The following is a 20,910-nucleotide window of genomic DNA, read 5'->3' as shown; positions in this document are numbered from 1 at the left end:
GTGGGGGTGGATGAACAGGACCCTGTGGTGTTGCCTCTGGATGAACAGGACCCCGATCGATCGAGCCGGTTGGGGCTAGATGAACAGGACCCCGTGGAGGCTGGACGAATAGGACGAACCCGTGGAGGGCTGGATGAACAATAGTTGGTGTAGGGGTGGATGAACAGTAGCCCATAGAGGGGTGGTTGAACAGGAGCCCGTGGAGAGGGGTGGTTGAATAGTAGCCGGTGGAGTAGCGCACGGTGGAGGCTGGATGAACAGGAGCCCGTGGAGGCTGGAGGAGGTCGATGGTGGATGAAAACTAGCCCGTGAAGGCTGAAGGAGGTCGACGGTGGAGATGAACATTATCCCATGGAGTCCGGTTTTGCGGTACGCCACACCCCTCCCGATGAACAGGACCCCTGTTTTGACCGTATCGCTCCAACACAAGTCTGTTTCGTCCGTTTTGCGGTACGCCACACCCCTTCCGATCAACAGGACCCCGTTTCGACCGTAGGAGGTCCAACACAAGTCTGTTTCCTCTGTTTTGCGGTACGCGAGACCCCTCCCGATGAACAGGATTCCGTTTCGAACGTGGCCGGTCGAACACAAGGCCGTTTCCTCCGTTCTATGGTACGCCAGGCCTCGTTTCCATCGCCTATTTCGTCCAAGCCCTCCTGATGAACACGACGATGCATTCTGTTTTGACCCAGCCGGTTGGCTCCCCATGAACACGACAGCGACGTTGTTTCTCCGTATCGACCCAGCCATGTACACGAGCCCTGGCTGTACGTATATATGCGCGAGTAGGCGTTCGAGACCCCGCCCGTATATACGTATGTGGCCATATTTTCTTTCTTGCACACTGGCCGTTGTACATACGTGTACATGCTACGTGCGCGCCTCTACTACGACACGTGCACGCCTCTACATCCACTAGTATGTACGTACACGTTCGCGACCAGAATGACAACGCTACGTACGCTTCGACCAGGTGGGTCCTGACTGTCAGGCACTTCCTTGCGTGCGAAGATGTAGATGGTGGGTCCCAGCAGTCAGGGGGGTGAATCGTTTTTTTATTTTTTACCTGGACGCACTTCCTTGCGTGCGAAGATGTAGCTGGTGGGTCCCAGCAGTGAGGGGGGGCAAATCATTTTTTTTAAGGACGCACTTCCTTGCGTGTGAAGATGTAGCTGGTGGGTCCCAGCAGTCAGGGAGGAAATGTTTTTTTAACGAAATACGGTGACCTGTCCGGTGGGTTCCTACTGTTAGGTGAAGGAATCATTATTTTCCGTGTAATAAGGAGGCACTTCCTTGCTGCGGACGTGGACCCAGCTGTCAGCCTCTCCACGTACAGTCCACGTCCGATGGAAGTCGTTCCTTGACCACGTTGACCACGCCATGCCGAGAGCACCAGGGCGGTGGACGACGGCGAGGCCTAGGAAGGGGACGACGCAGAGCCGGGGAAGACGCGTCAGTGGATGCCCACGCGTAGAGGAGTATGAGGGTTCACTCGTTCGGCTGCGGTGTGAGGCTGCCGTCGCTGCAGAATAACAGGGGTTGTGGGTGAGTAGAGGGATGGCCTGGCCATCGGTGGGAGTAGTAGGGGGTGGTGAGGCCTCCGCGGCATCACAGCCGGCCACGGGAGGCAGGAGCATGCGGCACGACCAGCGCTGCTTTGTGCGGCTGGAGCAAGAAGACCAGAGGTTGAAGAAGCACTATGGCCGTTGGATGGACATCGTACGGTCACTGGAGCTAGAATCGTTCATATATTGACTAAAGTTGACAAAGGCCTTCGTCCCAGTCAACTTAGTAGGCCCACAAGTCAGCCTCCCACCAAGGTGTGTCCCAGCTAGCAGGGGGTATTCATTTTTTGTGTGTAATAAGGAGGCACTTCCGGTGGGTCCGAGTTGACAGCGGGGGGAATGTTTTTTTCTGTGAAATACAGTGGCCCGTCTGGTGGGTCCCAGCAGTCAGGGGGAAATGTTTTTTTCGTGAAATACTGGTGGCCCGTCCGGTGGGTCCCTGCTGTCAGGTGGAGGAATAATTATTTTCCGCGTAATAAGGAGGCACTTCCTTGTGGCTGCCGTGGACCCAGCTGTCAGCCTCTCCACATACAGTACTCTTCCGATGGAAGTCGGTTGTTGACCACAATGACCATGCCGCACCGAGAGCACCACGGCGGTGGACGGTGGCGAGGCCTAGTAAGGGGACGACACGGAGCCAGGGAGGACGCGGTAGTGGAAGCCCGCGTGGAGAGGAGTACGAGGGTTCACCGGTTCGGCTGCGGTGTGAGGCTGTCGTTGCCACAGAATAACAGGGGGTGTGGGTGAGTAGAGGGATGCCTTGGCTAGTGGTGGGAGTAGTACAGCCAGCCAGCACAGCCAGCCACGGGAGGCGGGAGCTGGCGGTCCTGCCGGCGCTGCTTTGGCGGCTGGAGCAAGAAGATCAGAGATTGAAGAAACACGACGGCCGTTGGATTGACATCCAAAGGTTACATCTGCTAGAATCGTTTGTTGATGTATATAATAACTAAAAAAATCTTGCATACGCGTCAACTAAACAGGCCCACAAGTTAGACCACTCCCTCTTTTTTTTAATAATTTATATATAGCTCATGGCAACTTCTTATGCAATTTATTGCAGTCGTTTTTTTGGTTGGCCAGGGTCAATTTCACATATTTCTATGGGTTCCAAACTACTTTTAATATCGAAATGTCGAGCCAGATTTAAAGTACTTTAAAGATATATTTAAATTAGGTTAATACACAATGAAATAGGAATTTGAAAATGTGAAAAAATCCGGAAATTATAAAGTAATTGCCAATTTGTCATCTGTTTTTATAGTTACAACCCATTTCATATTACTTTCAAGATTTGCAGGCGTCTTGAAAGAGTTGGAGCCCATCAGGGAGTAGAAAAATAAGTAGGCCTGGATTGGGTATTCTTCAGAAAAAATAAACTGGGCTCATTTTCACAAAGGAAAAATAGTTGGGCTGGTCACATGGTGAACATAAAATATAAGCCTAGGCTAGACGGGCCACAACCCAGTTCAAACCCAGCTCCATCTCAACAATAACAAAAAAATACTGCTCGAGCAGCTACGTCCCAAGTGTCAGCCGATCTTGTGTTGTTCTCTTGTCTATTGACTATATACGCTCACAATGTCGTGGGTCCCAGATGTCAGGAAAACACTAGGAGCAAGCATTTTATTTTTCCATACGCCGACATGGCGGGCCCCTACTATCATCCTCTCCACATACTTCTGCCTTGTTTGTTGACCATGGTGACAACACGTGAGGGCGGCGCCGCGGCGATCGCACCAAAGCATGTGGAGGACATCAGCGTTAACGATTTAGGACGGTGGGGCGGCGATGCGTGCGCTGAGGCGCAGCCAGCCATGGGAGGTGGAAGAAGGTGGCCCCGCCGGCATTGGTTTGGTTTTGGTGGCTGGAGCAAGACAGGAAGAAGAAACACGACAGACTGTAAAAGCAGCAGGAGTACTTAACAACCTTAACTGAAACCAGTAGGGGCACTTAACAACCAAAGCTGAAAGCAGTATGAGTACTTATACAGGTTCAACCGTACAAAGAACGCCTCGAACAATGCTACTTTGCCTATAGTTAGCCACGGGTGAGGCCGCCAAGCCCCAGGACAAGGCCCAGGCGCCACCCCGCGCATCCACAACCTTCTGACAGTGGCTTGATCTTGCAATGTGGTCAATAAATAGGATATTTGCTTTAGAGCCATGGAAAAGCATGAACATAATCTTCTGTCCTATTCTCCAAGATGGACGGGCCTTCATAATTTGAGACCACCCATGAATAAGTATCTTTTCACCTCCAAGGGTAATGGAGTAGGTCAACATAAACATCATGTTGTGACCAAGTGCAAGTCTGACCCGACCATGGTCAGGCATCTGTATAGGAACAATAGAACTGGGCAGTTTCTGTTTCAAGAAGATCACAGCTGTAAAACTGTGTATAAGCAATAGTTTATGAACAACATATATAACAGAAAACAGCTCGTACCATAAGTTTCTCGACACAGTTGGACCTGTTCAACGAGTACAACAGTGGCACACATATCCCACGTGGCCTTCCACCATTGAGATGCCCCACAAGGACCTCAAGATGATCAATAAAGTGTAGGAACTTGTGGATGTCGTCCCAGTCAACTTCAGTGCCATCAGTAACAGCCGAGTTATTACAGAATAACAAACGAGCAGCCTGCTTAACTCTAAAAAACCTACACATGCCACCAATTATAAGAAAATATTAGTTAGAAGAAGCATCTTCATGAGAGATTCGTTGGTAGTTCTAAAGTTAAATTGTGATTAGTTAAACAGAATAGGTGGATTAAGAAGTAATCGAGGCAACAAGCAAGAACCAGATACAAAACTAGCATGGATGAACAATTGAAATGATGTCGGGGTGGAAGATCGCAGTGAAGATGAGACTAGGTTCTGCTATTTCCATCAACATTCATGCGCCAACTTTCAGTCCGTAACACTTGAGAAAGTTTATCCAAGTTCGTCCATAAAAAAGTAGCGATCTTCTTGGTTCATGAACCCAATTTGGAACTTATATCCATGGCTTATCTTCATTGTGACCATTAAACTAATGTATTCAGTTATGGCAAGGCCGAGCATCTAGAGTACATGTGTTCTGGCAGAGCAAATAATGCACTGCAGGAAATATAATATGAGAACACAATGTATTCCATATCCAAATCTAGAAATAACTTCCTCGTTCATGTTAGTGTCGACCATCGTACTAGTAGTACCTTTTATCCAAATATAGCAATCCAAATTTCCAAATTTGTCTATAACATGTTCAAAAAAACCACCCTCCCGGATAGAAAAGAGGATTCTAGGAACATATTGTGCGTGTTTTAAAATCCTGTGTTAGGATGAGAAGGAACAAGTGTGGCGTCTTGCTGAGGGCACAGAAACCTGTAGGGTCCTCGCACTTTGGGCATTGCAAATGAAACACACTAGATTCAGTAGGAAGAAAAATGCATCAACGGCGGCGGCTGCCATCCTAGGATTACCTGCAAGCAAGGGACTTGGATTTATTGGGGATGGATGAAGAACTCGTACATGATTCTCCATGAGAAAACCCTATGCAATTGCCGAGAGGGGGTTTTCTCTGAACAAGCAGACGAGGGAGAAGGGGATTCAGGCCCAGTGAAATATTGCCGCTTCGTCCGTCCAGCTTACTGCTAAAGTTGGAAAGGGGGGTTTGTGATTTGATGGCTCATTGGGCATTATTGCGGCGCTACGACCGGGGTGTGTCTACCGTGCAGTTGTGCAGTCTAATTTATGCATATGGCACGTGGACCCCGTTGCCGGTTGCCCCACATATCAGCGAAAGGAAGTAGAAAGACGGGAGTAACTAGTTACACATAAATATATTTTTGACAGAGAGATACTCCCTCTGTAAAGAAATATACAAATCTTTTATATCACAACTTTATACATAAGAAAAATCAAGGGGAATATATATAACATATATAATTATAAAAAACAGAGTTGTTTTTAACACAGTATAGATGAGCTGGTGATGATGGTGTGCCTGCCATCCTGCAATATAGGCCGTCTGATTTATATCTGACAGATAGGAAGGAAACTATGACAATTTTGCAAAAAAGGTACCCACACACCTCCCCACATTTGCAAATAAGGCCTTCCCTCATTCATCCTTTTCTATCACAAGATAAAATACTCATACAAATGCATCTTGATGTTACGTACAACGCACGGGCATTATGGGGGTTCAACTTTTTTATGGGGGTTCAACTGAGAATATAATACTTAGACAGGCTCACGGTTCTGGAATTTGGGCCGCAGGCCCACCCTGCATGTTTGTGGGCCCATGTGTTCTACCTCAGCGCTTTTCATATTGCAAGCGATTTGTGCGGCGCTGGTTTTAGATGCTGTCGCAAGGCGAATACACAAAATTGAATAAAGCACGACAGCTGTTGGAATGAAATCGAACGATAGTTCCTAACCAGCAATCAGAGTTGCAATTCTATCAACGATATACCATGTGATAAATAATATTGTCGTACTACTTATACACACATGACACTTGTTTCACCATGCCAGATTATTACATCAAAATCTCTCGGAGGATAGATCAGTTCGACAGTTGCGTGCTGCTACTAAAGAATTTCAAAGTTGATTTGGACCAGCTCTCCTTGCCGAGAAAGTTCGATTTTGACATCATCCCCTACCGCAAGATATGATTTAGATTTGAACCTTGACCATCCTTTAGCATCAATTATCATGCAACCATCCTTTGTACTTACAGTATATTGAGCAGGTTCATTCACACCAAGGCTGCACATGGTAAGAGAAACTTGGCCGCGATCGCCCGGATTGTTGAACTACTCCCTCGTTGCTCTAGGAATTCTCTATTTGCAAACAAGAAGACATACCCAAACAGTTAGATCAACACAGTGAATCATGTGAAACAACATGGAAAGAAAAAAGAACGAAGCACTTGGGCGGCCAATGCTTACCAAGAGGATGTACATGTCGATTTTTGTAAGGACTTTGGTATATGAAGTGCGAACTGCAGCCTAGTGTGTTGCCGGTGCAACTGCTCATTCGGTTACTACTGCACGGGCAGAGCAGATGCAAGTGCAAGTGTTGGTGCAGCTGCCGAAGCCGCTGCTGCTGTCGGAGATGGTGCTCCTTGTAGAGCTAGTGCTGGTGTCAGAGCAGGTGCCGGTGTCAATACCCGATCCTCCGGTAGAGCAGACTGATCCGCTGACGCGGTCGGTGTCCAATCCTCAGCTGGATCAGACTAAGCTGCTGCCGCTGTCAGTGCTGGAGCAACTGCCGGTGCTTGATCCGTTGCTGAAGGTGGTATCGATGTGCGAGACAACGACGATCGTGTCTGGTCTGCTATGATCAGCTTTCTAACTTGACTAGGATCCATGATCGTGATCCAGTTTTTTTCTTCATTTCTTTTAAACGCGAGAAGGACTAATTGTGGCATTTTTGTTAAACCAAACTTCAGTTCATCATAGGGATTCAGCTTGTACTCAGACAACAAACTGATCCAAGTTTTTCCAGTAATATAAGTGATGGACAGTGCCTTCATTACTTACACAACATAAGAAGTGAAACCTGCAAAAATAGCCGTCGTAGAGCAAACCAAACGGTTTAGTCTGTGATGAATGTCACATGGCAAAACCTGCATCATAAAATTGCAGGAAAAGAAAGAAAACATGACATTAAATCAATAAGATAGTTTTACTTGATGTGACATGAGTGAATCCTTACCAGGAAATCACTATGTTGAAGTACTAAATAGAAGATTGATCGTCCAACTACGGGTGGCATGCAGGGGCCCCGCCTACTCCCACAAGCAGGACAGTCCAAAGGTCGTGACAAATCATATGGACCGAACATCCATGGGACTGGAAATCCTGGTGGGTGCGATAAGCCCTGCAATGCATACAGATATTGGAGTGTAACCATAATTGATAAACCGTCCTCACAAAAAAGATGATCTGGATACTTCAAAATATACATACTGAATTGAGTGGACAGACATTAACATAGACCGTTCTTAGGACAGACCACACACCAAAAGCGGCAGTACTAATAAACAATACATGGTTCACAAATACAAATCAAGTACTGAACAATAGTACTTACTACAGACAAGCAAAGTTGCACCAATTAAACTCTGCAGGCTATTTCTTGCCACCGACCTGCGGGATGAACCCCGCATAACTGACTAGGCCATGGACTTCATGAGAGATGTCTACATGCACCGTCACCATCTCGTCAACCTTGGAGAACCTAACAGAGTGGTCTTTCCACTCATAAACATGATGATGACAAAAGGCCGCATCAGATTTGTTGGAAGCTTTACAAGAACCACACCCTTCGTAATCGAAGGCACAACCAGGAAACTGTTGTGGTCAAGTATAGCCCCGAGAACATGCCTGACAACAATGCTACAGGAAAACACTAGTTCAGGACATGTGGCGACAAGGACACAATAGCTGGATAGTTTTGCAGTAGAACTCATCATCAGGTCTTCCAGTTCACATGGCATGACTTTGAGAACTTCATCTCCACCGCGGACCTGGTTCTAATTCAAACAGAAACCATATTTTATTACTACCTCCGTTCAGAAATAGAAGATGATTTTTGATATTATACTCCATCTATGACTACATATACGCATAGAAATGGGTGAACAGAGACACTAGAACATGTCTTCAAAGGCATGAGAGAAGAGTGATTACTTGCAATATCCATAACACAACTTACTAAGGCAAATATACCCTCTTCAAAGGTAGCATTGATGTTCATAAAGTAGTCCCTCCGTCCCAAAATTCTTGTCTTAGATTTGTCTAGATAAGGATATATCAAGTCACATTTTAGTATTAGATACATCCATATCTAGACAAATCTAAGACAAGAAATTTGGGACAGAGGGAGTAGTTGAAAGTAATCTATAAGAAATCAGTGTCAACCTCTTGCATGTTTTGGTCAAAAGAGGAATTTAGAACCATCATTTGGCACACTAAAATCACATGCAAGATCACCTAGAAAGTTATACTACCAGTACTAATACTGCGTGTTAGATGAAAAAACACGATCAAGATCGAGAAAAAGATTGTCAACAAGAGACATTACCTGGACTTGCTTAATGAGGGATCCCGGAGAGGGGGGCATGGACATGGCAATGGCTTTGATCTTGTCTGCGGTAGTCTCGGCGGGGTGCTTGCGCTTCTTCGTACCATGAGCCTCGACGGTTTTGGCTAGAGCCATAGACATCACGTCGGCCGGTGCTCCAGCGTCCATCCAAGAGAGGAAGCTGAGAGTGAAGAGTGAAAGGAGGAACGAGATGAGGGAGAAGCGAAGCGAGTGGGGGTTTCCTTAAAGAGAGGAAGCTGAGAGAGAAGAGTGAAATGATGGTTGCTTCATCCGTCCAACTTACTCCTTGAAAGGAGGGGGTTTCGTGATTTGACGGATCATTGGGCATTACTACGGTGCTTCGATCGAGGTAGTCTACCGTCACTCTACTACGGAGTAATTTAGTGCATGGCTGGTGGACCCAGGTGCTGGCTGTCCTACACATCGGCAAAAGTGAGTAATTTAATGCATGGCTAGAGGAGGATCTGCACGGTAGAGCGTGTCCACTATTTTTCTGAAGAAAAAAAATGATTACAGCAAGTGTTTCCACTCTTATGACGGAGGAATGCAAACCACGGCATCCACTTGAACATACACTGTGCTCCTACTACTAGGCATGCGCAGTGGTTCATACGTCAGTACTACACAATCTTGTTGCTAGTGTAGTAAGATATGATGATAACAAATGATGTTGTGCGCATGTCAACTACTCCTATATGTAACATAGTACTACTTTTTTGACTGTCCGGTCGAGAATGAACGGTGAGATCAATGTTAACAAAACTAGGTCTATAGTGCATGAAGAGTACGGTGCTACAGTACTCCATGAAACATGAACCATATGAAGCAGGAATAGTGTTAGGCAGGGTGTATGAAGGGTGCACGGGATGGGAGCAAAAGTTCCCTTCTCGACCCACTTTTGGGTGTTTGGCAGACTGCATGAAGGGTGCATGAGTCCACACTAGTAGGTTAACAAAAATACACGAAGAGGAAACAACTATATTGAGATGAGAATGCAACCAAACACACCCACACGCTTTGTGCTACAGTGACTGATCTGCACCGTCTGAGTTTGATCCAACGGTCATGTTGCGCCGAGACATGGACATGACCATGCAGAGGGCGCCTAAACACCATAGAAGTCCCTCTGCTTCTCGAGGCGCACAACGTTGGTGATGAAGGGTGCAACCGCCCACAGAGCCCGCTCCCGGTCGACGGGAGCTAGTTCGTCAAAGACGGCGTCCAATGGCACAAATGGATTCCGGTGACGGAGCCCTGAAAGGATTCGCCCGGCTATAGCGACGGCAGCCCGCAACCCCTCATTGTCCAGCTCAGCCCCCACCATCACGGGGAGACGGCTCAGCTCCTCGGAGATATAGGTGAAGAAGGAGACCAGGTCAGGAAGCCGCAGCTCGTTGAAGTTGACCGGGTGGTTGAATGGGTTTAGCCCGACGGCAGGCATCATCGCGCTGGCACGACGGTAGGCATCGCGCTGCTGCAACACGTGCGTGGCAACTTGGTTCACCAAGTGGCTGAGGCGATCCTGGACCTCGTCACGATCGGCCCGCTCGCGCTCCAGCCGGCTCCCCTGACGGCCTATCATATCTTCCTCTTTCTGCAGCAACGCTGCTGACGCCTCGGGCATCTTTGTGGTGGACGCCTACCGCTTTTGAAGCTCCGTGAACTCCAGCACATAACGGAGGAGCATGGCACTCCTCTCCTCCTTGATCTCATGGAGCTCCACGTCCTTGGACCTGAGCTCCGCATCCTTGGCATGGAGCTCCTGTGTCAGGCGCCTCACCTCAGACTCCGTGATCTGCTGCGCCGCCATGGCACCAGGTAGAAGCAATGGGGATAGGAAGCAAAGGGGGTGAAACGGCTGAAATGCAATGCAATCTACGGGAAGGCGGAGGGAGCCAGCCGAGGAGCGGGGAATCTTTAGGTTTTCACCACGGTAAAACACCAGTCAGCGACTTCTCACATCAGGGAGCAGTGTGTTTTACAGGCGGAGTCATCGTGACTAATTGCTGTCGCGCCTGCTGCCGTCAATCAAAAAATTAAAAATCCTGCCGCGCTTGCTCCCGTCAATCAAAAAATTAAAAATCCTGCCGCACCCAAACACCAGAGTAATGCCGCGATGGATATTTACATTTACCTGCCGGCAAGTAGATAAAAAAAGGGGTGAAAAAACAAATGTGGCGGCAGCCTAGCTAATCGTTCGAACTAGCCCAACTAGCTAGCCACCGTGCTTCACTGATGTACTCGGCAGGAAAGGTGGTCTTTCGTGATTTGCCGACTCATTTACTTGCTTCAGTGCTACGACCGAGGAGGACCCAGAAAACGCGCGGTAGGGCGTCCCACGTCAGGAAGAATGTATGCGTGCACCACCCGGGAGGACCACAAAACCGCGCGGTAGGGTGTGCCACATCTCGGCACGGAGAAAAAATGTGCATGTAAAAATATACTGTATCAGACGTCGACAGTAACTCTAGTACCTATGGTTCGACCTCGGGACCCAGCCAGTCGGTCGAAAACACCCCACTAGCCAGACAGCTTCATCATGCAAACGTGGCACGGAGGATAGATGTGGTTAGCTCCATCTCGACGAGCCACAACGTCTCTTGTTCTAGTCGATTCTTCTATTTTCCATGCTTTTTTAGTTCTAATAACACCACGGCAAGCTAGCGCCGCTCTTCGTGTGTGCCCATGCAAAGGTTAGATGATGGAGAGAAGAAAGATTGAGATCACAGACCTGAGACCCACCAGTAAGTGAGTCAACGGTCATGCAAGTGTTGACCAGGCACTCCCTCTACTCTACTCAACGTAATACTGTATAAAATCAAGTTATGGGACAAAGCCAACAAACATTGTTGTTTCAGGCTATCGACTTATGCTTTGTAGTCCCGGTTGCCAGTTCGAATCTCGTCTTTCAGATTTGTTAGTTTTAGGTCCAAATTTGATTAATGACAAGTGGGACCCCCGTATGTTGTTCTGATATTTCAGTGTACGATGGTTTTTTGAACAAACACTTTGCGCGGTTAGACAAGTAACGGTACGAGTTACACGTATTTTGCATGTTTACGAACAAAAATGACAACGACATAGAATATCACATCCACCCCGCAGCTTAGATGATATGGTGATACGAGTTTTTACACTGTTGGAAGTGAGATCCAATGGCTTGGGAGTAGTCTTTGTAATTATGCACAATTTCCAAACTCTCCAAAGATTTTTTTGCAAATAAAACATTCAGGCCTCATGTGTGCCGCTGCATCTTCGATCCAATGGCTCCCCATTGCTCATATTAGGTGCTCCTTGTAGCTTAATTACCTGCTACGGTGGTATGAGAATCTAGGTCGTATGATCAGTGGTCAGATGGCACATGTGTAGTACTTGTACTTTCTGCGCATTTCCCAAACTCTCTTAGCCGTATATTGCAAAAACATTCAAACCTCCTACTATGGGCCTTTAGATCTCTGTGAACTCGTATCACCATAGAATCTACGGTGCGGGAGCACCTCATATTCTCTCATGCGAGAAAACATAAGGTGCTATCGCAGCTTGGATGCTACGGTGATGCGAGCTTCGAGGTCGTTTGATCTGAGATCCAATGGCCTCTGAGCAGTCTTTGTGCTTGTAAGCAGTGGACGAACTCTTTTGGGGCTTTTCTGCAAAAATCATTCGAACGACCGAGGAGGTGTTGGGTCACAAATCCAACGGCTCCGAAGAGCTTGTATCACCAAAGCATCTAAGGTGTGGTAGCACATGATATTCTTACATACAGGAGAATATGATGTCCTCCTTCATCTTAGATGATACAGTGGTATGAGGTTCGATGTCGTTGGATATGGGATCCAAGGGCATCTGAGTAGTTTTTGTACAAATTATGTGCAATTCTCAAACTCATCAAGGTTTCCTGTAAAAATATTAAGACACATCATGTGAGCTGCTATATCTCAGATCTACAAGCTCCAAGCAACTCGTATCGGGATATAGCATCTAAGGTATGGGGGCACATGATATTCTCCCGGGGAGGAGGGGTGGGAGGTGCACAACCAATTGGTGGTTGGGAGGGTGGGGACAAATATAATCTAAACAACCCTAAACAGAGCTCCACAATTTTATCTAAGGTCAAGGGGTTGACCCCCGACAATCATAGCTCCGCCTAAACACAACATTTGCATGTACTGTAGTACTAGACTTAATATTCATGTTTCAGCTTCATGTTCATTTTAAGTATTGAATTGAGGACCATGCATGTCTTACATTTTACTCCCTTCGTTCCTAAATATTAGTCTGTTTAGAGATTTCAAATGGACTGGCACATACGGATGTATATAGACATATTTTAGAGTCTAGATTCACTCATTCTGCTCCGTATATAGTCACTTGCTGAACTCTCTAAAGGACTAATATTTAGGAATAGAAGGAGTATTTTTGAATTCGTGTCATACATGCATGGTTTGGAAAAATAGATCCACTATACTTATTGGATTGTTGTTGTGTTCGTGCGTGTGTGTCTCTCTATGTGTGTGTGTGGTCATATGCTTGATACATACAAAGTTTTCTCACCTCCATATTGTTCATCTTTTAAATTTGAATTTGCATTGGAAAACTTACTAGGGATACCATGAAATGTGAAATCCATGTTGAGATCACTATATCACAAACTCACTCTAATTCAACAACTCGTCATAAATCAGTTACCACGTTGAGATTAGTATTTGCAAGGAAAATACGGGTATTGTAATACACATATATTCGTTCGGCAATTTAAGAGGTTCCTTTCATATTCTCGAATGGTAGGACCCAACTGCGTACCAGCCAGACCTTGGCTCGTGTTGATCCTAAAAAAATAAAAAAATAAAAAAATCGGGCTCGTGTCCTTCGGTGGCGTGCGTGGTACGCACATTAGGCAACCCCAACCAGTCGAGCCTCAACGTTTCAAGTCGAAATATCTGGCGGCCAGAATTCCAGCCCTAGGAAATTCCCCTCATGTCCCCGGTCCATAATGACTATCGATGAACAACAGAGGGATGCTTTAGTAACTAGACAACATTACCTACCGTGCTGAGCATGGTTCAATTCCCTCGGTCGTCGCTCGTCAAGGTCACCCGTCAACTACATTGCCTAGTACTACTACTACTACACCAGGATGAGCACAGAATTGAGTCCGTTTGTTCATGCCTATTACTTGAGTTAATATATCAGGCAATGCACTGGTACGGAGGGATTATCCTTTTACTCTGCATATATAACTTGTTTGAAGTCTAACTAAGCAAAATGTTTGACCAAATCCTTTCTTAAGAAATACAACAGGACAGATGTACGGCTTGAAAATTTATTGCATGATGCACGTTATGATATTGTTTCCAATCGTGGATCTTAAATTTCAGAAAATCCAAAAGTGATCATAAATTCTTGAAACTGAGCATGGTGACGTGATATGGCACAAATATTACTTTGTAGCTTACATGCCTATGCAACTCTGACTTTAACTCTTATTTCTTCTAGAGATATCATCTGAAACAAGCAAATCCATTTTTTAGCGAAGCATGACAGCGCTATGGGATCTGGTACACATCCTGCACACCATTATAACCTTGTAAGTATCTGTCCTCCGGTACAACATCAAGGTCGATTCCTCTTATTTGATCAACCATTCACTGTGTCAAAAATGCAGAGGGGGATGCAAGGAGCACAAGTCCTGCACATCCAAGCAAGTGGTAACATGGACTTGTACATGGAACATCTAAAGTGCAAGCAGAGCTGTAGTGAGCCTGTACAATGAGCTAGCATAAGTCCCTGCATTTTCATTTAATTCGTACTGGCATTCGTGTATGATTTTTGTGTAGTGGAGGATCCACGAATTCAAGTTACTAGGGGCGAACATTTAACTTAAAAAATACGAAGGCGCTTGCACTCCGGAAATCAACATAACTTGAGAAATGTGAAGCTAAATGCACTTTGAAAACCAGCTAATGATCCAAAGTAGTTCAGATTATAAACACTAAATGATGCAAGAACCAAAAAACACAAAATGCAACATGGTGTACAAGGACTACAAACATGGTCTATACCTGCTTGAATTATTCGTTCTCTGGTTGAAAATATCGAAGTATAATTGCACCTATAACCAGTGCGCAAACTGCATATCAATATATTTATCCTGCACAAGTATGCCAATAGTTTCAAACAACAGATTAGAAAAGTATTTATGCTATGTTGTCATGATACGGGGACTTTCTGGTAGATGGCCTCAACGTTTCCTCAAGCTATGAAAATGCACTATAATTTGCTTGTCATCAGTGCCTGCAAGTCTTTGTCTCTCTCAACATAGCAGATCATCATTAGACACTAAATCCTTCAGTGAGCTTGCAAAATGCTTGCATTAGATACCTCATTAGACATTATATGTTCATTACCAGGAGCATGTAAAATGTTTGCATCAAATCCTTCATTAGCAGTCTGTTCATTAGACACTTCAGGCTCAAGAACAACATGAGCTTGTATGTCTGTATCTGAAACTTGATTAGATACATCAGATTCTGTCAGTTCAATATTGATTGGGGGAGTTATAAAATAAGTAGAAATTGGTTTCATTTTCTCATAGATTCCCTACATACAAGCAGCTTTACAACACCGTCAGGTTTAACTATTGGCCAGAAATTTAAGAGTTGAATTAGATATAATCAGGGATGTGATGTACCTGTTCGTTGCGCATGCTACTCTTGCAAGCTGCGACTATCCGTTTGCGCAAGCTCGATGCCATGCCCATGATGCCGCCGCTGCCTCCCACGCAGGCTACACCCAGGGTTGGATCTTCATCTTCTTATCCTTCCGTTCGCTTGAAGCCCGGCGACCGCCCTCCAACGAGGGCGCAAGGAAGTGCTGTGTCGGTCTGTCCAGCGGCAGCTAGGTTAGGAGCGAACCAGACTGGAGGCTGGAGAGAATGAATTGGGAATTTTCCTGCTGTCGATCGATATGGGAGTCGCTCGTTTGGGCCGCGAACCTGCTATAGGGCCTGCCTTGCCCGTATGTTATTGTCCCATCCAAATTGAAACATTTTTCTTCATTTTTTACATTGCTTGCTCGTGCGTTGCGACGAACAAAACTAGCCTGGGCAACCTGGATGACTCAAACTAGGAGCACACTTTCCAGCCACCTGAGGCGGCCGCCCATACCAGCCCCTATGGTGGCGTCGCCCCTTTTTGCGTGTATGATTGGGTAGTGAGAAATATTCTAGTGGCGCTTTTGATTTACCCACAGAATGGTTGAATTGCTTGTTTCTATGAACCGAGTTTGCCAATAATGTGAAGGATGCCAGTCTTTTCATCCTATTATATATTGCTTAGATCTCGATATGCCAAAAGAAATCGCATGAAATATACAATAAAAGCCAGTGTGATGTGTGTGGCTACAACTAGTCTGACTACACGTCCTCATATAACATATCAAGGACGCACCATCTTACCAGATTAACCATTTGACTTACCAATGCAGTGTGGGAAGAAAGAAGTATTGAGACTGCGTATCGAAGCAATTGATGCCATGGACTCCTTCGTACAACCTTGTAAGCGAAAAAGAAGTTGCAATGTGCGTATACTAAGAAGTAGCGTAAGTTCAGTTACCTACTTCTCGGAATTTTAGTTAGCCACTTATTACAAAATTGTTCAATTATGTTGCTTGAATTAATTTAGTTTGCTACTGATTACATAATGCCACAGCCTGTTAATCCTATTGTAGACTGCACCTATCTATGTGTTTGATACTTACTTGTAAGAATTACCTGTTTGCCTTAACTTAAATAGCTACTTGTTTGTTTAACTGCTTTACTGCTGCAACAACGGGTTACAATGATGTTAATAACTACTTTTCAGCATCCAATTGAAACTCTTCAATTCCTTGTTTGTTTAACTGGTTTGCTGTTATAACTCCTAGTTGAGATGTTTTGCTAACTTCAACTTTTCGAAATCCAATCGGAACTTTAATGGCAAAACAGGTTAGCCCAAGATCAAAGAGCGAGGTCCCCATGGACGTTGCATCATCCCACAGCAGTGGCACCGGCCCAATCGTGCATTATGAATTGCCAACTGCTGATGCTCTAGAGGCTAAACTAGTGGTAGAAAGAGATTCTTCTTCTGCACTTAGAGATGAAGTTGACATGTTGAGGAAGCAAACAGCACAATCACAAGCAGTACTCAAGACAATCATTAAATATTTGGTGGATTTCAAAATGAAGCAAGCTGAGACTGACCACATTGTTAAGGTCCTGAAGGAAAAAAGGTAATTAAATTCCCACTTGGTAAATATTAGGTGAAATGTTCTTTCCATTGTTGAATAACCTTTGTGTTGTTTGTTCATGTAATCATTCAAACCATTTGTTTTAGAGATCATGTAATAATTGTTTTTTGCTTTTTGTTTTTTGATTTGTAATTTTATTGGAGCACAAGTTTGTATTAATTGATAAGACTCGGAGACATTTCATTTGGATTGCTGTGCGAGACCTACAAATATGCCAATTGGGCTGAATGTGCATTCAGCAATAATAGTAGTATAGATGGACCATAAGTGGCACGCATCGGAAAGGGCCAAGATACTGACTAAAAAAGGATGTTGTTGGAGCAAAAAAAAGTACAATGACCTGGCTTATGTATGTTAGTTGATATTATTGATCCATATACTCTATAAATGTTTATATGTCTGTTAGTTCTGTACATTCTTGGTTGATTGACTAGGTATTGGAATCTTGATACATCACTTGTGTACATATCTAAATGGGAGTTCACATTATGCTGCGTGTGACATTTGAGTTGGACATGAAGTGTCCCAAATATTTGAATTCACCTTAAACTGGATTCTAGCTTCTGAATTTGAGTATCGGTATTTGTAAACCATATTCATATATGACAGTGGAATACATCTTTGTCGTCCTTTTGAAGATATATAAAAACACATAGAATGATTTATAAAGATTCATATAGGAATACAAAATGGATTCGAATTTAGTTGCCAGGGTAAACGTGGATGCTTATTGTCCCAAAATTCGAAAGAAGCGGCAAAATGTCCACTCCCACGTCGGTTGCCTGAAACCAAGTGTTTGGAGATGGAAATTACTGTCTACCATCACATGGACAATCCATTGGCCCGATTTCCATTGCTCTAAATAGGGGTAGGTTAGTAACTTCAATTAGACATGACATGACCGCCTCTGAGCCCATTCCGACACGGTGGGCGTCAAACATGGGCGGCAAAACACATATGATTCAAGCTCGTCCGAAAGACCTCTATTTCTCCCTCCATTCCCCATTCATACACGATGGGTGGAAAAAAAAACTCGACTCGGCCAAAATCGATGTAGGCAAATACTTTCAATAGGGGCATGTTTGTAACTTCACTCAAACGTGACACAACCGCCCTACCTGTCAGCCCCGTTCGTACACCGTGGGAGCCCACCATGGGCGGCAACCACCCTCTCCTCGCCCGAAATCGCGATGGGCAAATATTGGCGAGATGCGAGATTACCGTCCTATCCCCAACCGACGAGACGTCCAAATTTTAAACGGGGGCTAAGTTCGTAACTTTCCCATATTTCAGACAGGCGCGTCCCAAAAACATGGTTCCCCGTACCTCTCCCTCCATTTTCCCATTCATACACCGTCCGCGCTAGAACACCATCCTCACAGCAGCCTCCATCCGCCACCCCATCCATCGCCGCCGTCCTCCATCACATCCATCGCCACCGTCCTCCACCATGCAGGAGCGCCTACCAAGACCGCGTCGTCCACTACTAGAGATGGACGTTTCTCCTCCATGGCGATAGACCAATAGCCTTGCATCGCATCCTCTCACTTCATTGGCGCCGTAGTCCTCTTTGCCGGGGCCACTCACACGACCTTCTCTTCCACCGCAACGGGACTTATCCCCCGATGCACCCGTCTACCATCGCAGATCTGCTTCAATGCCACCGACAGCCATCGCACCCCCGATGTCTACACGGCGCCGCAAGAGAGGTGGTACTTCATATCTCCTCAACTTTTTGATCTCAACTAGAAAATAGATCTTAACTTGGTTACTCTACTTTCTTTTCAGCTCTTACAATTTAATTCTTAGTTCGAAGCAAACAATGGATGCTAAATATCATTTCTCCGGTTTGTAGCTTCAAATCTGCCATGGCACAGTCATAATACGGTTTAATTGATCATGCTTAAGGTTTAATTGATCATGTTGGTTCCGTGGTGGTTTCTTTAATAGAAATCGAAGGGGAAACCCTCTTTTGCTAAAAAAACTATGCTTAGAGTTTCCCCCTTTTATGATCACTATACTATCAGAATATGTGCTTCGTATCATAATAACACTGCTCCACTCATCAAGCTAAACAAGCTTAGTTGTTCAAATACGAATCTAATATTATTAAAATAGAGTTGTTTAATTGGTCAGCTAAATGTTCCTAAATTAGTTTCGAAAATGCATGTTCGCCGCTCGGGTGTGTATCTCTACACGGTGCCCATGGTGGGCCCGCCCACCCAGGGATTTTGGGTTGTCCCAGGCCCCGATTCCCCTCTGTTCTGCTGCGCGCTTCCGATCTCTACTCGCCCCCAGCCGCCTGCCTCGCCGGTGACTTGCCGTCCCTGGACGGCATGACTCTAGGAGGAGACGCCGGACTAACAGGAGGCCAGGAGCCGCTCGCCCAACAACGTCACCGCTTCCCAGGCGTGCCGCCGTGCCTACCTTCCCAGTCCATTCAGGGCTCAGGCGTGCAGCACCCACCAAGCCAACCCGATCTATCTTGAGATACGTCCTCAACACTCAGCAGCCACTCCTCATCACCCATTTTCTAATTGATTCATTACTCATCAGGCAAGACTATCATTAGGGTTTGTTGTGTGCCTAGTGCTACCTACACTTAATGGTTCAGATGTATTTCGATAATCTTTAGTACCTCTAAAGTTCACAGGGTTTTCAAAATTCCGGCCCTCGGAACAGACACTAGTCATTTTGGATTGTTGGTCATAGTGACATTGACCCGGATTACTACTTCAAGCCAGGTTTGTTGACAATTTTACTTGTCTTTCTTACTCATTCGATATAATATCCAATTATTCATGTCGATTAGTTGCAAACAATAAGTGCTAGACAAACTTCTTCATTCAGATTTTTGACGGTCTCTTAGTGCAGTTACAATTCTGCATACTTGTCCTAGTAAGCTCACAAGTAAATGATTGCTTCACTACATCTATGCTTGCCTTGTCATATTCGTTGTCAATATTCTTTTAGGGTAGACCACCCTGTTTCTAAATACTGGAACCGTAGACATGAGTGAATAGTATTTCTCTATGTGATCTCTTCCATCATGTGTGGGAAACGAACACTACATTGTATAGAAAGAAAGTGTCATATCCAGCTTTTACATAGGTTTCGATCTTTTACAGAATACAATCTGCCTACTTGCTTTGTGTCGCACTACCAACACTCCACCCTTGAAGCTAAACATTATGCCACTCATAATTGCTTAGTTTATTTGTTCAAATACGAATTTCATATGATTCTTATGTTCCTTCTTCAGTTTTGAAATGTGTGCCTACCTGTTATAGAGACATAAGGGGTTTGTATTTCTGTGTGTGGTCTGGTCAGCATTGTTGGGGGGTGAACTTTGCATATGCAGGGGTTTATAGGGAGACACTCTTCGAGTTGAATCCGCAATGCATTCCATAGATAATCTGACTACTTTTTATGTTTTCATGAATCTCAGATTCTGAACAACATCATAATGATTATGAGCTTGCGCACATGAAAATAATAAAGCAGAAAAATGCCATGGCTGTCAAACTTGGCATTAAGGGACTGAAATCAAGTCTGGATGCAATGCAATGCAAATGCTCTCCACCTACAGATTCATGCTCAGAATATGATCCTAATAGAGATTCTGAGCTAGAGGGAGACCTAAGTCAATGTAGCTCCCTAGTGGAGGAGTCAGAGGAAGATGCCCTATCTTATTCACCCATCAAGGTGCTTGCTCTAACTTTCCAAGGTTACATTGGTCGCAAATATCTTGCAACGGATGCTTTGCATTGCTTCTACTTTGTTGAACTGCCATTAGCTTAGTTTACACATTGTGTATGTGAATACGCCCTGCCTATCCATTTTCAGTACATATTCCATCTGTCATCAGACCATATTTATCCATTCAAATGTTGTTCTTGTGTATCAGACGTTCAAAAGGAAGAGTGCAATTGCTGATCATGGAGGAGCACAAGCAAAGTATT

This window comes from Triticum dicoccoides, chromosome 3B (genome assembly GCF_002162155.2).
Source record: "Triticum dicoccoides isolate Atlit2015 ecotype Zavitan chromosome 3B, WEW_v2.0, whole genome shotgun sequence".
NCBI lineage: Eukaryota > Viridiplantae > Streptophyta > Magnoliopsida > Poales > Poaceae > Triticum > Triticum dicoccoides.
Note: the sequence above shows the minus strand (reverse complement) of the source record.